This window comes from Pipistrellus hanaki, assembly GCF_964339955.1.
Source record: "Pipistrellus hanaki genome assembly, chromosome: X".
Classification (NCBI taxonomy): domain Eukaryota; kingdom Metazoa; phylum Chordata; class Mammalia; order Chiroptera; family Vespertilionidae; genus Pipistrellus; species Pipistrellus hanaki.
The window spans coordinates 44,080,050-44,107,401 of NC_140524.1; the positions used below are offsets into that span (position 1 = coordinate 44,080,050).

At 38.3% G+C, this 27,352-nt stretch overlaps 1 protein-coding gene across 3 annotated transcripts in view; it reads left to right on the forward strand.

Annotated features, from left to right (window-relative positions):
* CHRDL1 (chordin like 1) overlaps nucleotides 1-27,352 on the forward strand; it is a 179,000-nt gene that overhangs the window by 40,819 nt on the left and 110,829 nt on the right. The window lies entirely within an intron of this gene.

A 27,352-nucleotide genomic window follows, 5' to 3' on the forward strand; every position in this document is an offset into this window, starting at 1 on the left:
ATTTGGTTTCCTTGATCCCCGGCCGGGTGGACAGGCCTAGGTACTCCAGCAGCAGCATATGTAACCTTGCCGCTCAGCCCCTGAGGACCCTGGCCCAGTGGACAGGCCTGGACATTCCAGGGGAGGCAGAGCAGCAAGGCTATATCTGCTGCTGGAGTGGGCAGATACTCTGGGCTTGCCGCTTGGCCCTTGCTGCCCCTAGCCAAGTCGACAGGCTTGGACACTCCAGTGGTGGGACTGAGGGGACTGGGCACTGCCATCTTATGGCTATGGGCACCACTATCTTTGTTATAGAGTGATGGTTAATTTGCATATTACTCTTTTATTAAATAGGATATATATGTAATGTTTTGCATGATCCTTTCACCTTCATTCACCCCTTCCCTCTGACTTCTGTCAGTCTGTTTCATGTACCCATGCCTCTGTTTCTAGTTTGTTCATCAGTTTATTTTGTTCGTTAGATTTGACATATAAGTGAGATCACACAGTATTTGTTTTTTCTCTGGCTGGTTTATTTCATGCAGCATAATAACATTCAGGTCCATCTATGATGTTGCAAAAGGTAAAATTTCCTTTCTTATGGCCAGCTAGTCTTCAACTATGTAAATGTACCACAGCTTCTTTATCCACTCATCTACTGATGGGCACTTGGCTGTTTCCAGACCTTGTCTGTTGTAAATAGAATAGCAATGAACATAGGGATACATATATTCAGGTTTCTTTGAATATATTCCCAGAAGTGGGATTGCTAAGTCAAAAAGCAATTCCTTTTTTAATTTCTTGAGAAAATTCAATACTATTTTCAGAAGTGGCTGTAACAGTCTGCATTTCTACCACCAATGCAGGAAGTTTCCCTTTTCTCCACATCCTTACCAGCCCTTAATCTTTTTTTTTTTAATTTCTTGATATTTGCCATTCTGACAGGTGTGGAGTGATAAAACATTGTAGTTTTAATTTTCATCTTTCTGATGATTAGTGATGATGAACATTTTTCATATGTGTATTTGACACCTGTATGTCCTCTTTGGAGAAGTGTCACTTCAGGTACTTTGTACATTTTTTAATTGGGTTGATGTCTTCCTTTTGTTAAGTAGCATAATTTTTTTTATATATTTTGGAAATTTACCACTTTATCAGATGTATCATTGGCAAATATGTTTTTCCATTCACTGGATTCCCTTTTCATTTTGTTTATGATTTCTTTTTATGTGCAAAAGCTTTTTAGTTTGTAGTCCCATTTGTTTGTGTGTTTTGTTTTTTTTTTCTTTGTTTCCCTTGACCAAGGAGATATGTCAAAAATATTGCTTGGAGAGATTTTTGTGATTTTACAGCCCATGTATTCTTTCAGGTTTTTTATGGTTTTGCCACTTACAGTTAAGTTTTTTATCCATTTTAAGTTTGTTCTTGTGTATGGTATAAATTGGTATTCTAGTTTCTTTTTCTTTCTTTTTCTTTTTCTTTTATTTTAAATATATTTTATTGATTTTTTACAGGGAGAAAGGGAGAGAGATAGAGAGAGAGAAAGGTCGATGAGAGAGAAACATTAACCAGCTGCCTCTTGCACACCCCCTACTGGGGATGTGCCTGCAACCAATGTACATGCCCCTGACCTGAATCAAACCTGGGACCTTTCAGTCCACAGATGACAGATGACGCTCTACCACTGAGCCAAACTGGTTTCGGCTTTTTTTTTTTTTTTTTTTTTTTTTACATTTACCTTCCAGTTTTCCCAATACCATTTTAATGTATATATATTTTAATTAAGTCTTTATTGTTAGCAGTATTACATTACTTCCTTTTATCCCCATTGACCCCTTCCCCCACCCCAGGCCTTCTTTCCACTCACCCACCCTCCCCTGCCTTCCCACTGAGATTCCAAAATCTGTTCTATGCTTCTTTGTCTCTGGGTCTATTTTTGTTCATCACTTTAATTTGTTCATTTGATTCCACATATGAGTGAGATCATGTGATACTTGTTCTATGAATGGATTATTTCACTTAACATATTACTCTCCAGGTCCCTCCATGCTATCTCAAAGGGTAAGAGATCCTTCTCCTCCTCCCCCTCCTCCTCCTCCTCCTCCTCCTCCTCCTCCTCCTCCTCCTCCTCCTCCTCCTCCTCCTCCTCCTCCTTCTTCTTCTTCTTCTTCTTCTTCTTCATAGTATTCTATGGTATAAATGTTTCACAGCTTTTATCTACTCATCTACTGATGGAAATTTGGGCTATTTCCAGATCTTAGCTATTATAAATTGTGCTACTATGAACATAGGAGTGCATATATTCTTTCTGATTGGTGTTTTAAGATTTCTTAGGCTATATTTATACAAGTGGGATCACTGGGTCAAATGGCCATCCCATATTTAAATTTTTTTTTTTGGAAATTCCATGTTTTCCATAAGGGCTGCATCAGTCTGCATTCCCACCAGCATTGTACTAGGATTCCCTTTTCTCCACATCTTCATATCACTTGTCATTTGTTGATTTGTTGATGGTAGCCATTCTGACAGGTGTGAGGTGATACCTAATTGTCATTTTAATTTGCATCTCTCTGATGATCAGGGAATTTCAGCATTTTTTCATATGTATCTTGGCCATCTTTATGTCCACTTTGGAGAAGTGTCTAGTTATTTTGCCCATTTTTAAATTGGATTGCTTGTCTTCCTTTTGTTAAGGTGTATAAGTTCCTTATATATTTTATATATTAACCGTTTATCACATGTATCATTGCCAAATACGGTCTCTAATACAGTTGTGATGGTTTCTTTTGCTGTGCAGAAGCTTTTTATTTTGATGTAATCCCATTTGTTTATTTTCTCCTTGGTTTCCTTTGACCTAGGACAGTGGTCAGCAAACTCATTAGTCAACAGAGCCAAATATCAACAGTAGAACGATTGAAATTTCTTTTGAGGGTGAACATTTTTAAACTTAAACTTCTTCTAACACCACTTGTTCAAAATAAACTCTCCCAGGCTGTGGTATTTTGTGGAAGAGCCACACTTAAGGGCCAAAGAGCTGCATGTGGCTTGCAAGCTGTAGTTTGCTGACCACGGACCTAGGAGATGTATCCGTAAACATATTATATTACTATGAGAGATGTCTGAGATTTTGCTGCCTATAGTTTCTTCTAGGATTTTTATGGTTTCATAACTTACATTTAAGTCATTTATCCATTTTGAGTTTATTCTTGTATATTGTTTAAGTTGGTGGTCTAGTTTTATTTATTTTTTTCATGTATCTATCCAATTTTCCAAACAGCATTTATTGAAAAGGCTGTCTTGACTACATTGTATGCTCTTGCCTCCTTTGTCAAATATTAATTTATTTTAAAGGTGTGGGCTTATTTATGGTGTCTCTGTTCTGTTCCCCCGTTGTATATGCCTGTTTTTATGTCAATACCAGGCTGTTTTGATTACAATAACCATGTAGTATAGTTTGATACTGTCAGGAATTGTGATACCTTACATTTTTTCTTCTTTCTCGAGATGTTTGAGGTGATTCATATTTTTTGTGGTTCCATATAAATTTTTGCAATACTTGTTCTAGATCTCTGTGTGGAGAGTGGCTACAATGTTTGGACAGGTTCAAGCCTGGGACTAATGAGAGGGCATGGTCCTCTCATGGCAAAGACACTTGCAGGTCTCAGCACAATTATAGCCAAAGACTATAGTTGTAAGCTTGATCTTATGGTCCAAACCTGTGGTCCCAAGTGGCTGAGTGATATAGGCTGTGGGAGGTGCAGCAACAAAACAAAGCTTGATCAGGTGCATGTAATTGGATAGATTCAAAACTCAGGAGAATGTTGTAAACATCTTGACCACACCTTTACTTTGCCTTTTAGAATCTGGCTAGAAAATAAAGACTAGGCTTGAAGGCCATGGCACTGTCACTAACTCCATCAGAGAGGACAGCGTCCCACCCAGACCCAGCTCTTTTCTCTTGTCTGTCTTTTCTCAGTCCTTCACCATCCCCTCTCAGGCTCACCCTTGCTGGCGTGGCACATCTGTGAGATATAACATTGGTATTTAAATTGGAACTTAGTTGAATCTATAGATTGCTTTGAGTAGTATAGATATTTTAAAGATGTTAATTCTTCCAATCCATGAGCATGGTATATGCTTCCACTTGCTTGTATGTTCCTTAGTTTCTTTCTTCAGTATCCTATACTTTTCTGAGTACAGGTCTTTTATCTTCTTGGTTAAATTTATTCCTAGGTACCGTATTTTCTTGTTGCAAGAGTCAATAGATTATTTTCTTAATTTCTTTTTCTGATAGTTCATTATTGGTGTATAAAAATGCCACTGAGTTCTGAATACTAAGTTTTTATCCTGCTCATTTGCCAAATTCATTTACTAGATCTAGCATTTTTTTGTAGAGTCTTTAGTGTTTTCTATTTACAATATCATGTTATCTTTGAATAATGCCAGTTTACTTCCATCTTTTCCATTTTGTTGATGCCTTTTATCTCTTCTTCTTGTCTGATTACTGGGGCCAGAGCTTCTAGCATTATGTTGAAGAAGAGTAGCAAAAGCAGACATCCGTGTCTTGTTCCTGATCTTAAGGAAAAAACTATTAATTTTTGCCCATTCAGTATTATGTTGAATGTAGTATTTTCATATATGGCCTTTATTATGTTGAGGCATAATTTCTCTATTAGCATTTTGCTGAGAGTTTTATTATAAAGGAGTGCTGGATTTTATCAAAATTTTTTTCTGCATGTATTGAGATGATCATGTGCTTTTAATCTTTCATGTTGCTTATGTGATATATTACATTTATTGATTTGCAGATATTGTCCCAACTTTGCATCCCTGGAATAAATCCCACTTGATCACGATGTATGATTTCATATATATATATATATATATATATATATATATATATATATATATATAGTTGTTTTCAGAGAGAAGAAGATGAGGGAAAGAGAGATAGAAGCATCAATAATGAGAGAGAATCATTGATTGGCTGCCTCTTGCATGCCCCCTACTGGGGACCAAGCCCACAAACCAGGCATGTGCCCTTGACTGGAATTGAACCAGGAACCCTACAGTCCTCAGGATGATGCGCGATCCACTGAGCCAAACCAGCTAGGGCTGATCTTTTAAAATATATTACTGTATCCAATAAGCTAATATTTTGTTAAAGATTTTAGCATCAATGTTCATTGGGATACTGGCCTATAATTTTCTTTCTATGTAGTGTCTTTATCTGATTTTCAATTATGATAATGTGTGCCTCATTAGAAGAGCTTGAAGTCTTTCCTTCTCTTGAATTTTTTGGAATAATTTGAGAAGTGTTCCTGTTAGTAAAATTGTGAGAAAAACCAGTGAAGCCATCTGGTCCATGACTTTTATTTGCTGGGAATTTTTTGTTGTTCTTATTACTGCTTCCATTTCATTAGTTGTTATCAGTCTATTCAGGTATTCTGATTCTTCCTGATTCACTTTTGAAAGATTGTATGTTTCTAGGAATTTATTTATTTTGCCTGGGTTGTCAATTTGTTCATAGTGCTTTCTTACAATCTTATGTATTTCTGTGCTATCATTTGTTAATTCTCCTCTTTCATTTCTGATTTCATTTATTTGGGTCCTCTGTTTTCTTAATGAATTTGATTAAAGGCTCATAAAACTTATTTATCTTTTCAAAAAAACAGATTTTGGTTTCATTAATCTTTTGTATTGATTTTTTTAGTCTCTATGTTATCTATTTCTGCTCTGATCTTTATTATTTCTTTCCTTCTAGTTATTGTGAGCTTTGTTCTTTTTCTAGTTCTTTTAGATTTAGCATTAAGTTGTTCCATAGATTTTGGATGTTGTGTGCTCATTTTCATTAGTTTCCAGGTAACTTTTGATTTATTTCCTGATCTCATTTTAACCCATTCATTATTTAATATGCTATTTAGCCTCCATGTGATTGAATGACTTTCAACTTTTTTATTGTAGATGATTTCTAGTTTTATACCATTGTTGTCAGAGATGGTGCTTGATGTGATTTTAATCTTCTTGAATTTATTTAGTCCTATTTTGTGTACTCACATGTGATCTACCTTAGAGGATGTTCCATGTGTAATTGAGAAGGTGTATATTCTGTTGTTGTGGGATAAATTGTAATGCAAATATCCATTAAATCCATCCAATTGAGTGTATCATTTAAGATCATTGCAGCCTTGATTTTTTTATAAAATTATCAATTGATGTCAGTGGAGTGATACAGTTCCCCTTTATTACTGTATTGCCATCCATGTCTCCCTTAAAATCCATCAAAAGCTTTTTTTTTTTTTTTTTTTAATATGCAGGGTGTGTAGGCTGATTGCTCTAACCACTGAGCAACAACTAGCCAGAGCCTTCTTTGTCTCTTTTATGGTCTTTGTTTTGATATAAGTATTGCTATGCCAGATTTTTTTGTTGCTGTTGTTTTTATTTGCTTGGGATATATTTTTTCCTGATCCCTTTACTTTCTGTGTGTATCTTTTATTGTGATGTGGGTTTATTGTAGACATCATATATATATGGGCCATGCTTTCTTATCCTTTCAACTACCATATGTTCTTTAATTGAAACATTTAATCCATTTACATTTAAGGTTATTATTGACAGGAACATATTTATTGCTATTTTATTCTCTATACCTATGTTCCTTTCTCTCTATGTTTTATTTTTTTTTAACTCTCTATTCTTATTGGTTTGATGGTAATGAACTCTTTTAGCTTTGTTTTTTGTCTTGGAAGCTCTTTATTTCACCTTTAATTTTAAGTGATAGCCTTGCTGGATAAAGTAGTCTTGGTTATAGGTTCTTGCTTTTCATCACTTTGAATATAACATGCCAATCCCTTCTGTTCTGAAGTGTACCTGTTAAAAAATCAGGTGATAGCCATTTGTGACCTCCTTTGTAGGTAACTGTCTTTCACTTGCTGCCTTTACAATTCTCTATCGTTAACCTTTGCCATTTTTATTATGATGTGTCTTAATGTGGTCCTATTAGGGTTCATCTTGATTAGTACTTTCTGTGTTTTCAGAAGTTATGTGACTTTTTCCTTCACCAGGTTAAGAAAGTTTTCAGCCCTTATTTCTTCAAGTTGTTTCTCTATCTTTTGCTCACTCTATCCTCCTGATATCTCTATGATGCAGATGTTGTTATGCTTTATGTTGTCACCCTTTGTGTTGTCCTAGGGATCTTGAACTTTCCTCATTTTAAAAAATTCTATCTTCTTTTTGATGCTCTACTTGCATGCTTATTGTTCTCTCAATTATCTTGTTCTCTCAATTACTGATTCGTTCCTCTGCCTTATATAACCTGTGTTGATTCATTTCAGATATTGTATTCTTCCTTTCTAGTTGGTTAATTTTTATAGTTTCTATGTGCTATTTAATGCTTACCATATTTTCATTTAAGTTTTCATTGATATCATCCATTCTTCTTCTAAGGTCCTTGAGCATTATTGTAACCATTGTTTTAAACTCAGCATTTGATATCTCGGTTGCTTCCATTTCATTTAATTATTTTTCTGGGGATTTCTCTTATTCTTTCATTTAGGGCATATTTTTGACTCCCTATTTTATCTCTGAATGTTAGGTAGATCTGCTATGATGCTCACACCTGTCATGATGGCGTTATGATGTTGGTGTCTTGTTGGGCTCAGTGGCACAATCTTCCAGATCACCTGAGCTGTGTTCCAAGAATGTTTTTTTGTGAGTTATGTTCACCCTCCTGTTGTAGTTGAGACTTGAATGCAGTTGTCCCTTTATTGGGTTGATTTATCACTTCATACTGGCTGACTATAAGGATAAACATCGATCACCATGTATGAATCATTGTCCTGGGGCTTCCTCCTAAATTGGAGTTGTTCCTAGTAGGTTCTGGTGCCTGCCAGAATTCAAATTTTGATGTGGCATTTGTGTGTCTACTTCAGTCAACCTCTGGTGTGGTCTGAAGCCCACCACTGGTTGTGTTGGTTCGGGGTCCACTTGGGCAGGGTTCAGCTACAATTCAATGTCAGACATTGTGTGTAATCAGACTGGGCTACCTGTTTGGAGATACCATGTTATTTCCTGTTTGTGGCTGAGTCTCCTGAGCTTTGGTGTGTGGAGGAAGAGCCAATTTGTGTATTAAGGTCTGTTTAAGCTAGAGATGGAGGCAGATTTATAAAAGGACCTTTATCTCCCTGAGGTCCACCTCCTCCTGCCAGCTATTCTATCTCCCCTTAATGTTGCATTGTTTTTCTCCATAGCCTTTTGAAGAAATACTATAGAGTGGGCCCAGTTTGACAGTGACCCACAGACCCTTGCACAGTTTTCAAGCTTGGTAGTGCAGAGCTACTAGGGTGGGTAGGATGGGGCTAGTGGGTCTTCTACTTAGGAGCCACATAGTCAGGCACTCAATAAGGGGAAAGTGGTCCCTATTCCAGAGCCAAACCACTCAGTATCTTCCCATGTCTCCAACTCTAGCTCCCTTAGGAGGAGCATGCCCTAGGTTCAGTTTGGGTGCAGCCAGATGTCCTCTCTGCAGAAGCAAGCTCAATAGAGGAGAGCCTCTGGGGTAAAGGGAGGGTCAGATCAAGAGTTGAGGGTAGTGCCTGCCAAGCCTGCAGGAGGGTGCCAAAAATTTCATCCCAGTCTCAGACAATAGTCTCCAGGGGATACACTTCAAATGTCCTGACTCTGAGCAGCTTTCCCTCCCCCCATGAAACTCAACTCAGCAGGACTGGAGGGGGGAAGATCCAAAGAGTCTTCCATTGGTGATAGTGCCAACAGGCCTGTAGAAGGGGGTGGGCACTTTTTCCTTTTCCTGAGATAGCATAGACTGAGCTCACAGGGGAAATATTAGTACCCCCCTATGATGTAGGTAGACAACCCAGAATCTGCCTATCTGATTCCTGGACAAAAGCCTCTCTGGGATACAGTGATCTGAAAATCTCAGCTCTGCATGGCACTCTGAAACCCTCTGCATGACTGAACTCAACAGGGCAGGGCCACAGAATGATAGGGCAGTCCAAGTGATTCAACAGGTATGGGGGCGCACTGACTGTGCTCAAGGTGAGGAAGAATGTTTCCCTTTCCAAAGCTACAGAGTTCAGTCACTCTCTGTTTCTCTATGAAGAGCTTCTCTTAAAAAGAAAGAAAGAAAGAGAAAGAAAGAAAGAAAGGAAGGAAGGAAGGAAGGAAGGAAGGAAGGAAGGAAGGAAGGAAGGAAGGAAGGAAGGAAGGAAGGAAGGGAGCCAAGACCGGTTTGGCTCAATGGATAGAGCGTCGGCTTGGGGACTGAAGGGTCCCAGGTTCGATTCCGGTCAAGGGCATGTACCTTGGTTGCGGGCACATCCCCAATAGGGGGTGTGCAAGAGGCAGCTGATTGATGACTCTCTCTCATCGATGTTTCTAACTCTCTATCTCTCTCCCTTCCTCTCTGTACAAAATCAATAAAATATATTTAAAAAAAAAAAAAAGAAAGAAAGAAAGAAAGAAAGAAAGAAAGAAAGAAAGAAAGAAAGAAAGAAAGAAAGAAAGAAAAAAAGATGATGTCAAAACCGGTTTGGCTCAGTGGATGGAGCGTTGGCCTACGGACTGAAAGGTCCTGGGTTTGATTCCGGTCAAAGGCATGTACCTTGGTTGTGGGCACATCCCCGGTGGGGGTTGTGCAGGAGGCAACTGGTCGATGTTTCTCTCTCATTGATATTTCTGGCTCTCTATCCCTCTCCCTTCCTCTATGTAAAAAAGTAATATAATATATTTTTTCAAAAGATAACCCAAAGTTCCCTGCTGGGTGTAGCCATCACACCTGTTTGCAGGACCTGAGCATGGCATAGTGGTGTCGCAGGTAATTGGAAAACCAGGCATTGTACTCCCCAGGCTGGTGCTGTAACAACAATAGGAGTGCTCAACCCTGGGAAGGTGGTATCTGGGTCTCTAGCAAACTCCCTTCTCCCCAAAGCAGACTGAATCCCCACTGATTTTCACCACAAGATACTGTGCGGGCTCCTCTTTCTGCCTTTGTTGCTCTGGGTTTGGATCCCTGAATGGGTTTGAGACCCCATGCTCCCGAGGGTAGGGAGTTTTGCAGCTGAGATAGACCTCCAGTTTCTAAGCTGCCATATATGTGTGCAGGGCCAGCCCTTTCTATGTCTCTGTGTGGCTTCTTCTGTAAATCCTTGGTTATAACATTTCAGTTCGGCTAGCCTCCAGTTGGTTATTCAGGTTGATTATTCTATAATTTAGCTCTAAATCTGGTTTCATGCCAATAGCAAGTAAGTGTAACTTCCATCTACTCTGCAGTCATCTTGGGATCTCAAGGGTAAAACAGTTTTAACTGAGAAGAGAAACAGATAAATAAATCCACTATTGTAGTTGGAGACTTTTATAGTCCTCTTTTAGTAATTAATCCAGAACACATATCAGTAAGGATATAATTAAACTGAAAAGCACCATCAATCAATCAGATCTAATTGGTATTTATAAATTATTTCATCGAACAACAGCGGAATAACCATTATTCTAAAGCTCTCATGTTCCTTGTAAAACACATCTTAAAAAATTTTAAGATAATAGAAATCATACAAAGTATGCTCTCAGACCACACTGGAATTAAACTAAAAATCAATAACAGACAAATGCCTATGAAATCCCCAAATATTTAGAGATTAAATAATACACTTCTAAATGTCACATATGTCAAATAAATCTCAAGATAAATTTTAAAATATTTTGAATTTGAGAATATAATATCAAAATTCATGGGGTGCAATGAAAACAGTACATAGGAGAAATTTATTACATAGATTAATACATTAGAAAAAAAGTAATATTTGATGTCAACAAACTAAGCTGCACCTTAGGAATTAAAAAAAAAAAGAAGAAATCAAATCCAAAGTAAGCAGAACAAAATAAATTTTTAAAAATTAAAGATGTGTTGTAGGGTGCAGTGTAACAGACTTCTTGATCATCCATGATTGACACTCAAGGTTTACCGCTTGTGGGCTAAGAAGTTGAGCCTTGATTGCTATTGGCACATCAATGGGAGGGATTTACCCCAGGTGGTTCAGCTGCAAGGACTTGCTGAAAGCACCAACCACAGACCTCTGATCACGATGGAGGATTAGCTTTGCAGAGGCCAAACTCACAGTGCACGACTTACATAATGCCAGTCCACTGAGCCTGTGAGACATAGCAGCTCTTCCTAATACATTGAAACAAACACAAAAAGTCTGCCAAAACGAGGAGACAAAGTAACATGAAAGAATAAAAGAAAGAACAAAACTCCAGAAAAAGAACTAATGAAGATGGAGACAAGCAATCTACTAGATATAGAGTTCAAAACACTGGTTATAAAGATGCTCAAGGAACTTGGTGGAAGAAGAGATAAACTTAGTGATAACTTCAACAAAAAGATAGGAAACATAAAAGCAGAACTAGAAAAAATAAAAGGAAACAGAAATGAAGAGGAGTATAAAAGTATCCAACTACAATAGTGGATTTATCTGTTTCTCCTTCCAACTAAAACTGTTTGAGACTCAGGATCCCAAGATGGCTGCAGAGTAAGTGGAAGCTATACTCACCTGCTCTTTGGTATCAAACCAGATTTGCAACTAATATATTAACTGAAATAAAGAATGCTTTATAGGGAATCAACAGTGGAGTATGTGAAGCAGAGTATCAAATCAGAGATTTAGGATATAATGAAGCATAAAATACCCAATCAGAACAGCAAAAAAAAAAAAAAATTAAAAAAATTAAAAAATGAGGATAGTGTAAGGAGCCTCTGGGACAATTTCAAGCACACCAACATTCGCATCATGGGGGTGCTAGAAGAAGAAGAGAGAGCGAGAAATTGAAAATAATGACAGAAAACATCCTTAAGTTGGTGTATGAAGTAGACATACAAGTCCAGGAAGCGCAGAGTCCCAAACAATATGAAGACAAAAAGGCCCACACCAAGACACATCATAATTAAAATGTAAAAGGTTAAAGAAGAAAAGAGAATTTTAAAAGCAGCAAGAGAAAAGAAGTTAATTACCTACAAGGGAGTTTCCATAGGATGGTCAGTTGATTTCTCAAAAGAAACTTTGCAGGTGAGAAGGGATTGTCAATAAATATCCAAAGTGATGAAAAGTAAGGCCCTACAACCAAACCAAGACTAATCTACCCAGAAAATATATTATTTAGAATATAAAGACAGCTTCCCAGAAAAGAGAAAGCTAAAGGACTTCATTACCACCAAACCAGTATTATATGAAATGTGAAAGAGTCTTCTTCATGAAGAAGAAAAAATGAAGATAAAAAATATGGACAACAAAAGTGCAAGAAATATATATCTATTAACAATTGAATCTAAAAAATAAAATGAACAAGCAGAACATAAACAGACCCATAGATACAGAGGACATTTTGACAGTTGCCAGATGGGATGGGGGTTGAGAAGATGGGTGAAAGGGGTAAAGGGATTAAGAAGTACAAATTGGTTTTTACAGAGTAGTCATAGGGCTGTAAAGTACAGCATAGGGAATATAGTCAAGAATATTCTATGAGAAATTTTAGAGGGGAGGGGAGAGGTGGGAGAAGAGGTTAACCAAAGAATGTATATGAATATATACATGTCGCATGGACAGATAACAGTGTGGTGAAGTCCTGGAGAGGGGGCAAGGGTCCGGTAGAGTATATCAGTGGTGGGGTCAGGGAAATCTTTAATACTTTTAACAATAAAGATAAATTTTAGCTGAAACCAGTTTGGCTCAGTGGTTAGAGCGTTGGTCTGTGGACTCAAGTGTCCTGGGTTCGATTCCAGTCAAGGGCATGTACATTGGTTGCAGGCATATCCCCAGTAGAGAGTGTGCAGGAGGCAGCTGATTGATGATTCTCTCTCATCAATGTTTCTAACTCTCTATCCCCCTCTCTTCCTCTCTGTAAAAAAATCAATAAAATATATTTTTAAAAAGATAAATTTTAATTAATAGCCCTATCAAATAAAAAAGTAATATGCAAATTGACTATACCTCTGCTACACCCACAAGCCATGCCCATCATCCAATCAGGAGCAAATATGCAAGTAAACCTAACCAAGATGCCTGCAGCCCCAGAGAGCAGGAAGGAGGCTTGGGTTTCTGCGGCAATGGAAGAAGCCAAGCTTTCCATCTGCCCTTGCCACTCAATGCTACAAAGTTTCCATTAGAGAAGGTAAATAAATCCAAACAAAAATGGCAGCAGCCACTGAGCTGAAAGAGCAGGAGGCTAAGGTTTCCCCGGACAATGGAGGAAGCCAAGCTTTCTGCACACCCTGGCAAGCCTAGGCCTACACTCCAGGCTACAAAGTTTCAATTATAGAAGATACATAAATCCTAACAGAAATGGCTGCCACCACAGAGTAAGCAGAAGGCTTGGATCCACTCCGGGCTACAAAGTTTCAATTGTAGAAAATAAATAAACCCCTGATTCCAGGGCCTCTGCTTGGGTTGCTGGAGGGTGTGGCTGACCTGCAAACCACCACCGGCTCCTTGCCCAGGCCACTTCATGTCCCATTGGAACCCCCACCCTGATCCGGGACATCTTTCAAGACAAACCAGATGGCCCCCAACAATGCACCAGTCCTCCATCTTATCTAATAAAAGAGTAATATGCAGAGTGACCATCACTCCAATACACAAGATGACTGCCCCCATGTGGTCAAAGATCCTGTCCCCATGTGGACACAAGATGGCCACCACAAGATGGCCAACAGGAGAGGGAAGTTGGGAGGGACCAGGCCTGCAAGGGAGGGCAGTTGGGGGCAATCAAGCCTGCAGGGGAGGGCAGTTAGGGGTGACCAGACTGGCAGAGGAGGGAAGTTGGGGGTGACTGGGCCTACAGGGAAGGGCAATTGGGAGGGACCCAGGCCTGCAGGGAAGAGCAGTTAGGGGTGACCAGGCCTAAAGGGGAGGGCAGTTAGGGGCAAACAGGCTGGCAGGGGAGCAATGAGGCTTCAATCATGCTAGCAGGGGAGTGGTTATAGGGTGATCAGGTTGACAGGCAGAAGCTGTTAGGGGCAATCAGGAAGGCAGGCAGGCAAGCAGTTGGGAGCCAGCAGTCCTGGATTGTGAGAGGGATTTCCAACTGCCAATTTAGGCCCGATCCCATTGGGCAGTTGGACATTCCTTGAGGGGTCCCAGATTGGAGAGAGTACAGACTAGGCTAAGGGACATATCCCCCACCCTGTGCACCAATTTCATGCACTGGGCCTCTAGTGTTCTAATAATTGTGTATGGTGTCAGATGGGTGTGAGATCTATCAGAATAATCATTTAGTAAGTTACATAATGTCTAACCACTGGGATGTACACCTGAAATTAATATAATAATGTTTGTCAAGCATAATTGAAAAAAAATTAAAAATATAAAACAAAATTTAAAGGAGAAAAAAATGAATGTAAAACTTGGAAAGTAATGTAAAAAAAAACACAATGAAACAAAAAAAATATTGGTTTTTTAAAGAGATTAATAAAGTATATAAACTTCTAATCTTCTTGACTAAGGAAAAAAGAGAGAAGATACAAATTACTAATATTGGAAATGAAAGAAAAGCCGTCATAATTGATCCTGTGGACAACAAAAGGCTAATAAAGGCATATTATGAACAATTCGATGTCCACAAATTTGATAACTTAGAAAATAAATGGACCAAAAAGTTAGAAGATGAACTTGCCAAGTTTCACATAATAAAAAATAGACAATCTTAACAAGTTCATATCTATTAAGTAAATTGAATCAATAAGTAATCACTGTACAAAACAGAAAACACTAGGTCTAGATAGTGAACTGGTGAATTTAAGGAAGAAATAATACCAATACTCTACAATCTGTTTCAGAAAATAGAAGCAGAAAGAATAGTCTCAAATTCATTCTATGAGACTAACATTACCTTAATACTAAAACAAGACAAAGACATTATAAGAAAAATCTTTAGTGAACAATATCTCTCATGCAAAAATTCTCAAACAATATTAGCAAATGTAAAAAAATCCAAAACCAAGGAGGGTTAATTCCAGGTATACAAAGCTGTTTAAACATTGAAAAATTAATGTAATTCATCACGTCAATATGCTAAAGAAGAAAAATCACATGATTATAGCACTAGATGTAGAAAAAGCATTTGACAGACTACAACACTATCCAGTAAAGTAATAATAAAAACTTATTTAACTTCATAAAGAATATCTACCACAATATACTGCTGACATCATACTTAATGGATAGAAACTAGATTATTAGCCCCTGAAATTGGGAACAAGGAAATCATGTCCCAGAAATTGAACATCATACTTGAAGTCCTAGCTAATATAATAAAAGGTAAATTGAAATAAAATATACATATTTTGAAGGAATAAATAAAACTACCTTTGTTCACAGATAAGATTATTGCATATGTAAAATATCCAAAAAAATCAATTAAAAAACCCTCCTGAAATTATGATTATAGCAAGGGTGAAGGATAATGGTGATACATAAGTCAATCGTGTTCCTATATACCAATAATGAGCAATGGGAATTTGTAATTAAAAGCATTATGCTATTTATATTAGCTCCTAAAGCCCTTAAAATATTTAGATATAAAAATGTTTAGATATAAATTTAGCAAAATGTGTACAAGGAATATTTAAGAAAAACTACAAAACTGTCAGGAAAGAGATTAAATAAATGGAACGATGTAATGGATAAGAAGACCCAATATTGTTTAGATTCCAGTTCTTCCCAACTTGATCTATAGATTCAATAAAATCTTATCTAATAGAAGAGTAATATGCAGAGTGACCATCACTCCAACACACAAAATAGCTGCCCCCATGTGGTCAAAGATCCTGCCCTCATGTGGACATAAGATGGCCACCATAAGATGGCCAGCAGGAGAGGGCAGTTGGGAGGGACTAGGCCTGCAAGGGAGGGCAGTTGGGGGCAATCTAGCCTGCAGGGGAGGGCAGTTAGGGGTGACCAGGCCAGCAGAGGAGGGAACTTGGGGGTGACAGGGCCGGCAGGGAAGGGCAGTTGGGGGGGGGGGACCTAGGCCTGCAGGGCAGAGCAGTTGGGGAGGGGGGACCAGGCCTTCCTACCAAGATTGGGCCTAAGTTGGCAGTAGGACATCTCTCGAGAGGTCCCAGATTGGAAAGGGTGCAGACTGGGCTGAGGGAAACCCCCCCCCATGCAAGAATTTCATGCACTGGGCTTCTAGTACTAAATAAAACTCTAGCAATTTACTTTGTGTAAATCAACAAAGTAATTCTAAAATTATATGGAAAGTCAAAAGACCTAGAATTGCCAACACAGTATTAAAGATTAATAAAGTCAGCCAAAACCAGTTTGGCTCAGTCAATAGAGTGTTGGTCTATGGACTGAGAGATCCCAGGTTCGATTCTAGTCAAGGGCATGTACATTGGTTGCGGGCACATCCCCAGTGGGGTGGGTGTGCAGGAGGAAGCTGGTCGATGTTTCTCTCTCATCGATGTTTCTAGCTCTCTGTTTCTCTTTTTCTTCCTCTCTGTAAAAAAATCAATAAAATATATTAAAAATTTAATAAAATCATAGGACTGGCACTACTCAACTTTAAGACTTGCTAAAATGCTACAGTAATCAAGACAGTGTGGTGGTATTGAAGGAATAGACAAGTGGATTAGTGCAGTGTTTTTCAACCTTTTTTGGGCAAAGGCACACTTGTTTCGTGAAAAAAATCACGAGGCACACCACCATTAGAAAATGTTAAAAAATTTAACTCTGTGCCTATATTGACTATATATAAAGTAATTCTCTTGAATAGGAATCAAATAAACACAAAGAAAGTATTTTATAATTACTTTATTATGAAATATTAAGTAAACAAAATAGTGAAAAATTATAAAATTCTTGTCTTGTCTGCACCTACGGCACACCAGGCAACATCTCGCGGCACACTAGTGTGCCGCGGAACAGCGGTTGAAAAACGCTGGATTAGTGGAACAGTGCAGAGCTCACAAATAGACCCACATATATATATACTCAATTTATCCTTGACAACATCAGCAAAGATAACTAATTGGAAAAGGGTAATCTTTTCAATAAATGATGCTGCAACAACTAGACATCCACATGTAAAAGGGAAGGGAAGGGAAGGGAAGGGAAGGGAAGGGAAGGGAAGGGAAGGGAAGGGAAGGGAAGGGAAGGGAAGGGAAGGGAAGGGAAGGGAAGGGAAGGGAAGGGAAGGGAAGGGAAGGGAAGGGAAGGGAAGGGAAGGGAAGGGAAGGGAAGGGAAGGGAAGGGAAGGGAAGACACTGACCATAAAACTTTCTCAGAAATAATTCAAAATGGATCAAAGATCTAAATGTAAACTGCAGAAGTGTAAAAATTCTAGAATATAGTAAGAGAAAATCTAGGTTATCTTGGATTTGATGATGAGTTTTTAGATTTAACATAAAAAGCATGACCCATGAAAAAAAAATGATAAATTTGACTTCATTTAAAGTAAAAAATTCTTTATTTGATAAAGGGTTTGTATCCAAAAAAGCTCCTCTTAATCTCTTAAAGTTACACAATTAGAAAATGAGCAACCCAATCAATAAATGGGCAGAAGAGCTAAAAAGATATAAAGATATCAAATAAGCAAATGAAATTATGCTCAACATCATGTGTAATTTGGGAATTGCAAATTAAATTAACAAATGAAACACCAGAACACACTTATTACAATGGCTAATACTGAAAACATTTCACAAAACACCAAATACTGATAAGGATGTGGAGAAACAGAAGCTTTCCTTCATTACTGGTCAGAATGCAAAATAGTATAGTTGCTTTGGAAGACAGTTTGGCAATTTCTTTCAAAGCTAAACATAGCCTTACTATTCAATCCACCAACTATACTCTTAGGTATTATCCAAATAAATTGAAAATTTCTGTCCACACAAATGTTTATAGCAACTTTATTCAAAATTTCCAATAATTTGAAGCAACCAAGATATTCTTCAATAGGTGAATTGATAAATAAGCTGTACAGCCATTCAATGGAATATTTCTTGATGGTATGATAAATGAACTGTTAAGCCATGAAAAGACATGTAGGAATCTTAAATACATACTGCTAAGTGAAAGAAGCCAGTCTAAAAATATTGCATGTCTTATATGGCATCTTGGACTCTATATGACATCTCAAAAAGATAAAACTATAGACACAGTAAAAATATCAGTGTTTTTAAGTAGTTTGGGGAATGGAGGGGACAAGAGATGAATAAGCAGATTTCATGGATACTTAGGGCAGTGACAATATTTTTATACTATACTAGAGGCCTGCTGCACAAAATTTGTGCATGGGGCGGGGGAGTGTCCTTCCGACCAGCCTGCACCCTCTCCAATCTGGGACCCCTAAAGGGATGTCTGACTGCCCAATGGGATCGAGCCTAAATGGGCAGTCGGAAATCCCTCTCACAATCCAGGACTGCTGGCTCCCAATTGCTCACCTGCCTGCCTTCCTGATTGCCACTAACCACTTCTGCCTGCCAGCCTGATCACCTCCTAACCACTCCCCTGCCAGCCTTATTATTGCCTACCTGCTCCCCTACCAGCCTGTTTGCTCCTAACTATCATCCCCTGCAGGCACGGTCACCCCCAACTTTCTTCCTCTGCCAGCCTGGTGACCCCTAACTGCCCTCCCCTGCAGGCCTGGACCCCTCAACTGCTTTCCAATGCAGTCCTGGGTCTCCCCCATCTGCCCTTCCCTGAATGCCCGGTCACCTCCAAATTCCCCCTTCTGCTGGCCTGGTCCCTCCCAACTGCCTCCACTGCTGGCCATCTTGTGGTTGCCATCTTGTGTCCACATCGGGGCAGGATCTTTGACCATATGGGGGCAGCCATCTTTTGTGTTGGAGTGATGCTCAATCTGCATATTACTCTTTTATTAGATAGGATAGTGGCATGGTTGAGGGCTGGCTGGTTTTCCCTAAAAGACGTCCCGGATCAGGGTGGGGGTTCCCTTGGGGCATGGGGTGGCCGGGGCAAGGGGCCTATGGTGGTTTGCAGGCCATCCATGCCCCCTGGCAACACAAGCAGAGCCCCTGGTATCTGGGGTTTATTTATCTTCTACAATTGAAATTTTGTAGCCTGGAGTGGAGCCGAGCCTTCTGCTTGCTCCATGGCAGCAGCCATTTCTGTTGGAATTTATATATCTTCTATAATTGAAATGCTGTAGCCTGGATTGAAGGATTTGGCCAGCCAGGATGTGCAGAAAGCTTGGCTTCCTCCCTTGCTGGGAGCAACCCTAGCCCCTGCTCTTCCAGCTCAGTGGCTGCCACCATTTCTGTTGGAATTTATTTACCTTCTATAATTGAAACTTTGTAGCCTTGAATGGAGGCCTAGGTCTGCAAGGGCAAACAGAAAGATTGGCTTCCTCCATTGCCAGGGAAACCCAAGCCTCTCTCCTGCTCTCTGTGGCTGTAGCCATCTTAGTTGGGTTTCTTTGCATATTTACTCTTGATTGGCTGGTGGGCGTGGCTTGTGGGCATGGCTAATAGGTGTAGCAGAGTGATGGTTAATTTCCATATCACTCTTTTATTAGGTAGGATTAGTTAACATAAGACATAGGACGATAGGAAACAAAAAGTGGAATCATAAACTATGTGCTTTAGTCAATATTAATCCAGTATATAAATATTGGTTCATTAATTGTAACAAATGTACCATACTAATGGTAAGATGTTCATAATGGGAAAGTAGGGTTGGGTAAGGAGGGGAATATATGCGAACTCTTTTTACTCTCTGCTCATTTTTTGTGAAGTTAAAACAGCCTTAAGAAAGAAAAAATAGACTAGAGACATTACTATAATATTAAAAGTAGTTATCTTCTGTTAGTAGAATTATAGGTAATTTTTCTTTTCTCTATATATTTCTTTTTCATATAATTAAGGTATGATTTACATGCAAAAAATTCATCCTTTTTTTTTTGAGTACATTTTTGTGAGTTTTGGCAAATAATTCTGTAGTGTAGGCACCACCACAATCAAGATGTAAAATAACTCCATCAGCCCAAAATTTTACTTTGTGTCCCTTTGTAGTAAAATACTTCCCCCACCCAATCTTTGGCAACTATGAATCTATTTTCTATCCCTATAGTTTTGCTTTTTCCAGAAGGAAAATAATTGGTATCATATAGTTTGTAGACTTTGAGTCTGTTTTTTATTTAGCATAATGTCTTTATAATTCATCTTTGTGTATATCAATCTTTCATTTCTTTTTATGACTGACTGATATTCCATTGTTTGGATTTTTATAAATTTATCAGTTAAGGAACATTTCAATTGCTTCCAGGTTTTGCTGACTATTAATAGAGCCATTTTATACAAATACTAGAGGCCTGGTGCATGAAATTCGTGTATGGGGCTGGCGGTGCTGGGGGAAGGTTCCTCAGCCCAGCCTGCACCCTCTTGCAATCCTGGACCTCTGGCTCCTAACTGCTCACTTACCTGATCACCCCTAACCCCCCTTCCTACCTGTCTGATCACCCCTAACTGTCTCTGCCTTGGCCCTGACACCAAGGCTTCCTCTGGAAGGATGTCCTGAGGTCATTGGCTGTCTGGTCTAATTAACATATTATGCTTTTATTATTATAGATGTGCAGGTTTTTGTTTGAATATACATTTTTATTTCACTCAGAAAAATATTTAGAATTTGAATTTCTGAGTTGTATATTAAGTATTTCTTAACTTTAAAATTGGAAAGTTGTTTTCCAGAGTATATTTAATTTTGCATTTCCATCAACAAAGTATGAGGAGAGTTCCAATTGCTCATCAGCACTTACTACTTTCAGTTTTTAAGTTTAACCATTCTAACAGGTGAGGTGAGTAGTGATATCTCATCATGGTTTCAATATATATATTTCCCTGATGACTAATGATATGTTTGATATCTGTGTATCTTCTTAGTTGAAGTGTCTATTCAAATTACATTTCCATTTTAAAAATGGTTGTTTGTTTTCTTATTCTTAAAATGTTAGGTTTATTTATATACTAGTGGCCCAGTGCATGAAATTCATACAAGGGGGGGTGTCTCTCAGCCTGGCCTGCACCCTCACCAAATCTGGGACTCTTTGGGGGATGTCCGACTGCCAGTTTAGTTCCATGCCACATCCCTCTCACAATCTGGGACCTCTGGCTCCTAACCACTCACCTGCCTACCTGCCTGATCACCCCTAACCATTCTGCATACCAGCCTGATTGCCCCCAATTGCCCCCCTTCTGAACTGATCACCCCAACTGCCCCCCCCTCCCGGCCTGCTCCCAACTGCCCCTCCCCTGCTGACATGGTCGCCCCCAACTGCCCAGGGGCACCCTTGTGGGTACTAGGTGCTGATTAAGAGAGGAGGGCATGATTGTGTCCTGGTACTATAGCTATGGAAGCTTTGCAGAGGGCTCCGCAGGCCTCGGAGGGGCACACTCTGGCCAACAGCCCTGTAGCAGTGGTCATCCCTGGAGGTGCTGGTGGGAGGCAGGGAGATACAGGGGTCTAGGAGGCTGGCAAGGCTGAAGGGGGAGTAACTTTCAAACATTCCCACTTGGTGCCATTCTTTAAATTGTAGGTGGCTGTTTTCCAGTTGTACTGCTCAGGGTGGGGCTTCAATCTCCTGGAGCGGGGTGGGAGCTGGGCCAGGGTGGAGCCAGGTTGGAACCAAGCAGGCTAGGAGGGTAGTTTTAGCCGCACCCCCAGTGAGGTTCAGCTTGCTTCAGCTGCAGAGATTGCACTGATGCTTTTTTTTTTTTTTGAGGTGGGGGCGGGGAGTCTGACCCTGGGAGGCCACTCAGGCCTGCCTCCACATGGGTCTTGAGTTGTAGGGAGGAGAGGCGTGCCTCTCCTCAGTGGAGGGGGCCCAACAATGGTAGGCTGTGGGCCCCAGGTGCCTTAGGGCTCTGGTGGGTGGTCACAGGTGTGCTATTGTTGTGGGTGCCCCTGGCAGGGGTGGCAGGGGAAGATACAGGGAGTCGGAGGTGGGGGCTGCAGCTACCCCGGAGGCTGGATCTTCTCCCTATCCAGTCAGCCTCGCCATCCCCCCAGGGTTACGGGGACTGCGGTAGGGTGTCCATGCAGGGGGATTGGAAGAGCTCTGCTTGGCCACTTTCTCTTCATTCTTTACATTCCAGGCTCCTATCAGGCACTCTCCTCCGCCCCCCCCCCCCCCCCCAGCCCTTGGGAACTTGGCTCTGGCCACCTGCCCCTGCTACTCCTGCATCAATATGCAAATTGGTCGTTACTGGGACACCTAATGGCAATTAGCATATTCCCTCTTTATATGTATAGATTCTAGATAATAGTTTTCAGAAATGTGATTTACAAAATATTTCTCCCAGTCTGTAGTTTTCCTTCTTTTCCATAACAGTCTTTCAAAAGCAGAAATTCTTAATTTTGATAAAATTCTATTTTATAATTTTTTTTATGGATTATGCTTTTAGTGTCATATCTAAGAAATCTTTGCCTAACCAAAAACCACAAAGATAACCTCCAGTGTTTTCTTCTAGATATTTTAAAGTATTAGGGTTTACATTAAAGCCTATCTATGGGTCATCTTGAGTTAATTTTTGTATATGATATGAGATATGGATAAAAGTTCATTTTATTTTATGTTTTGCATAAGACTATTCAAATACTCCAGCAGCATTTGCTGAAAAGGTTTTTGTTTCTCCATGGAATGGTCTTTGTACTTTTGTTGAAGGTTAATTGACTATATAAGTGTGGGTTTATTATTTTACTTTACATCCTATTTTATTGATATATTTGTCTAACCTTTCTTTTAAACAAAAAGTATATTTTTATTGATTTCAGATAGAAAGGGAGACAGAGAGAGATAGAAACATCAATGATGAGTGAGAATCATTGATTGGGTTCCTCCTGCACGCTCCTTACTGGGGATCCAGTCTGCAACCCTGGCATGTGCCCAAAGCAGGAATTGAACCATGACCTCCTGGTTCATAGGTCCACAGTCAACCACTGAGCAACATCAGCCTGGCTTGTCTAACCTTTTGCCAACACCACATTGTCTTCAAAACTATAGTTTTACAATAACTGTTGAAATCACAGAGTGTGTTTTTTACAACATCTTTCTTTTTCAAAAGTGTTTTGGCTATTCTACTTTCTTTGCCTTTCCATCTATTATTTTTAATTAGATTGCTAGTTTTTACAAAATAGGCTGCTCTTATTTGGATTTTTATTGCATTGAATTTATACATCACTTTAGGAAGAATTGACACCTTAACAATATTTTGTCTTCTAGTCCATGAACAATGTACAACTTTTCATTTTTTAGGCCTTCTTTGATTTCTTTTACAGTAGTAGATTTATACTTCAATATTCCATGTTTTGGGGGAGCTATTACAAATGGCAATTTTTCAAGTTTCAATTTCTAATTGTTCATTTGAGATTATATAAATGTGATTGGCTTTTTTATATTGGCCTTGTGTTTTTCATTCTTACTAAATTCTCTTACTATTTTTAGTAACTTTTAAATAGATTCTTTTGGGATTTTTCTTTGTAGACAATTTGTATAATCTATAAATAAAAATAGTTTTATTTTCCAATATAAGTGCCTTTTACTTCATTTTCTTAGAACATTTCACTGGTTAGTATCTCCAATAGTGTTGAAACACACATCCTGGAATAATTCCCAGTCTTAAGAAGAAAGCATTGTCTTTTGCCATTAAGTATGATGTCAGCTTTAGGGTTTTTGTTTGTTTGTGTTTTTTTATTAATCCTCACCCAAGGATATTTTTCCATTGTCTTTAAATTTATTTTATTTTATTATTTTATTTTTTTTTATTTTATTTTATTTTATTTTATTTTATTCTTTATTATTGAAAGTATTACATGTCTCCTTTTCCCCCCATTGACCTTTCCCAGCCCATTCCTGCACAGGCCCTCATCCCCCTAGTGTCTGTGTCTATTGGTTATGCTTATATGCATGCATACAAGTCCTTTGGTTGATCTCTTACTCCAACTCCCTTCTATCCTCCCTTGCCTTCCCTCTGACATTTGATGATCTGTTCCCTGCTTCTATGTCTCTAGATCTATTTTTGTTCATCAGTTTATGTTGTTCATTATATTTCACTAGTAAGTGAGATCAGGTTATACTTATCTTTCTCTGACAGACGTATTTCACTTAGCATAATGCTCTCCAGGTCCATCCATGCTGTTGCAAATAATAAAAGTTTCTTCTTTTTTACACAAGCATAGTATTTCATTGCGCAGATATACTACAGTTTTTAATCCACTCATTTGCTGATGGGCACTTAGACTGTTTCCAAATCTTAGCTGTTGCAAATTATGCTGCTATGAACATAGGTGTGCATATAATCTTTCTGCGTTGTTTCTGATTTCTTGGGATATATTCCTAGAAGTGGCATTGCTGGGTCAATGGCAGCTCCATTTTTAGTTTTTTGAGGAAACTCCATACTGTTCTCCACAGTGGCTGCACCAGTCTGCATTCCCACCAGCAGCATATGAGGGTTCATTTTTCTCCACATTCTGGCCAACACTTATCATTTGTTGATTTATTGATGATAGCTATTCTGACAGGTATGAGATGGTATCTCATTGTCATTTTGATTTGCATCCATTGTCTTTTTTTTTGTCTTTTTTTTTGAGAGAGAGAGAGAGAGAGAGAGAGAGAGAGAGAGAGAGAGAGAGAGAGAGAGAGAGGAAGGGAAGGAAGAGACAGAGAGAGAAACATCAATGTGAGGGAGACATATCACTTAGTTTAAAGTGACCAGATTTTAACATTAGTAAAGCAGGACACCATTGACCAGGGGGGGAGGGGGATCTTGATTAAAAATTTGATCTACATGGAGCAACAAAAATTTTCATAGAATGCAAAAATAGTATTGTAATATATTTTTTTAATTTCAACATAAGTACAATTTACAAATATAATAAATAAAAAAATTATGTATAGTCGTGTCACTTTCAAGGCCGGCGCTAGACTTTTTGCCCCCACTGTAAAATATAAATAATACGAGTACTGTCTGCTAAATTCAAGAAAATTTATGTATTTATGAAATAAATAAATAAATTACTTACCTAAATTATCTGAATAGCTGATTTGTAATGACATCACTTGTTTAACTAGCTTACTAGCACAAATACGATGTGTATCGTCTGAGAGACAGTTACAAAATGTTTTCGTCATTACCAATCCCAAAAAATGCCATTGTTCATTAAAGCCAAACAGTGGTGGTTGAATTCTAACAACTGATCAACAATGCAAACTTTGATAAGCAGTTCTCAATAATCAGTTCTCAACAATTATTTGTTATTATTGATGTTTAACATTATAAAATTAACAAAAACAATATAAAACTCATATCCTGGCTAAATAGCCACATGGCTGCCGAAAATCGTATATTCCTTTCTCGTTCTCCTGCCTTTCCCTAGCTTGTCTCGCATTCTTTCCAAAAATCAGGACTTTTTTAAAATGTCGCGGGATGGGGCGCAGGACAAATTGTTAAAAATCGGGACTGTCCTACGTCTGATCACCTTAACTTAGTTGCCTCTCACTTGTGCCCTCACCAGGGCAAGTGATTGACCCTATAACTGAGGTACATGCCATTGAAAAGAATTAAACCCAAAACCCTTCAGTCCTCAGGCCGATGCTATATTCACGAAGCCAAACCAGCTTGGGGCTATAAATTTTTTATAGATGGCCTTTATCAGTTTGAGAAACGCCTTTTCTTAGTTTGTTGAGAGTTTTTGTCATGAATGGATGGTTCAAATGTTTGTTTGTTTTTCTGTATCTTTTGCAATGATTACATGTTTTTTATTAAGTTTGTTGATATGATAAATTATATTGATTGATTTGTGAATATTGAGTTAGCCTTTTATTTCCAGAATAAATTTCATTTGCTCATAAAGTATTATCCTTTTTACATATTGTAGAATTTAATTTGCTAAAATTTGAATAGTTTTGCACCTACGTTCATGAGGAATAATTATTTATTGTTAACAAGAATACATCCATTTCATCTAAGTTGTTGAATTACTCGGTGTAATTCATAATATTACTTGGTTATTCATAATATTCTCTTTTTATCCATTTAATATTTGTTGGATTTATAATGCAGTCCTCTCTTTTACCCTAATATTGGTAATCTGCATCTTCTCTCTTTTTATTATAACTTTGTTAATCTTGCTAAAAGTTTAATGACTTTTATTGGTCTTCTTAAAGAACCAGGTTTCGGTTTCATTGATTTTTTTCTATTGATATTCTCTCTGTAATTTTATTGACTTCTGTTTTTTTAATGTTTCTTTCTTCTGCTTCCTTTTGGTTTATTTTGTTCTGTTTTGTCTAGTTTCTTAAGACTTTTCTCCATTTCTAATATAAGTATTTAGTGATATAAATTCCCTTTAAGTACATCTTTTTGATATGTTGTGTTTTCATTTTCACTTAGTACAAAATGCTTTTCTAATTTACCTTTTCATTTATTTCTTCAACACAGAAGCTATTTATAAGTTACTAGCATATTAAAAGTGTCTTCTCAGGCTGGATTTGGGTGTAATATTTCTATATATAGTTTTATGCTTTTGTTTTATTCTTTTGTGTACTGGTATATGTCTTTCAACTTTCTACATTGAACATACATTTTTTTCTAATTAGAAAAGAATCAGTTAATATAAAATACATTTTGTAGCATTTTATAATTTACAGTTTTATTAAATCTTTCAACATCTACATGAGAAACACATAATTCATTTTTCACAGATGTTGAAACCTGAGATTGAGAGAATTTAAATGACTTTCTCATTGCCATATAGCTAGAGTGAGTGAGGATTCACACCCAGATTTTTTATCCTAGTTCATCATTTGAAAGAAGCTATAAATAAAATTTGAAAATTAAATTGCAATTTATCTTGTGGATAGTTAAAATTATAGAGGGTCTTTGAAACAGTAAGCAACTTGAGACAATGATCTCTGTGTAGTTTTAATTTGAATCTCTGACTACTAGTGTGGTGAACATTTTTTCATGTTTATTTTCTGTTCTTCTACAATAAATTCCTATTCCTATCCTCTACTAAGTTGAATGACAGCAAGGACTGTGTTTGTTTATTTGTTTGTTTGTCTGTTTTGTTAATCCTCACCTGGAGATATTTTTCCATTAATTTTTAGAGAGATTGGAAGGGAGGAAGAGAGGGGGAGAGAGAAAAACATCATTGTGAGAGAGACACACGTTCTCCCTCACACGCCCTGCCCCAACCAGGCCAGGGATGAGTTGCAACCCAGCTATTTATGCCCTTGACTAGGAATCGAGCCCACAACCTTTGGTGTGTGGGCCTATGCTCTAACCACTGAACAATACAGGCCAGGGCAAATTAACTGTGTGTATTTTGCTTACCATATGTCTAAC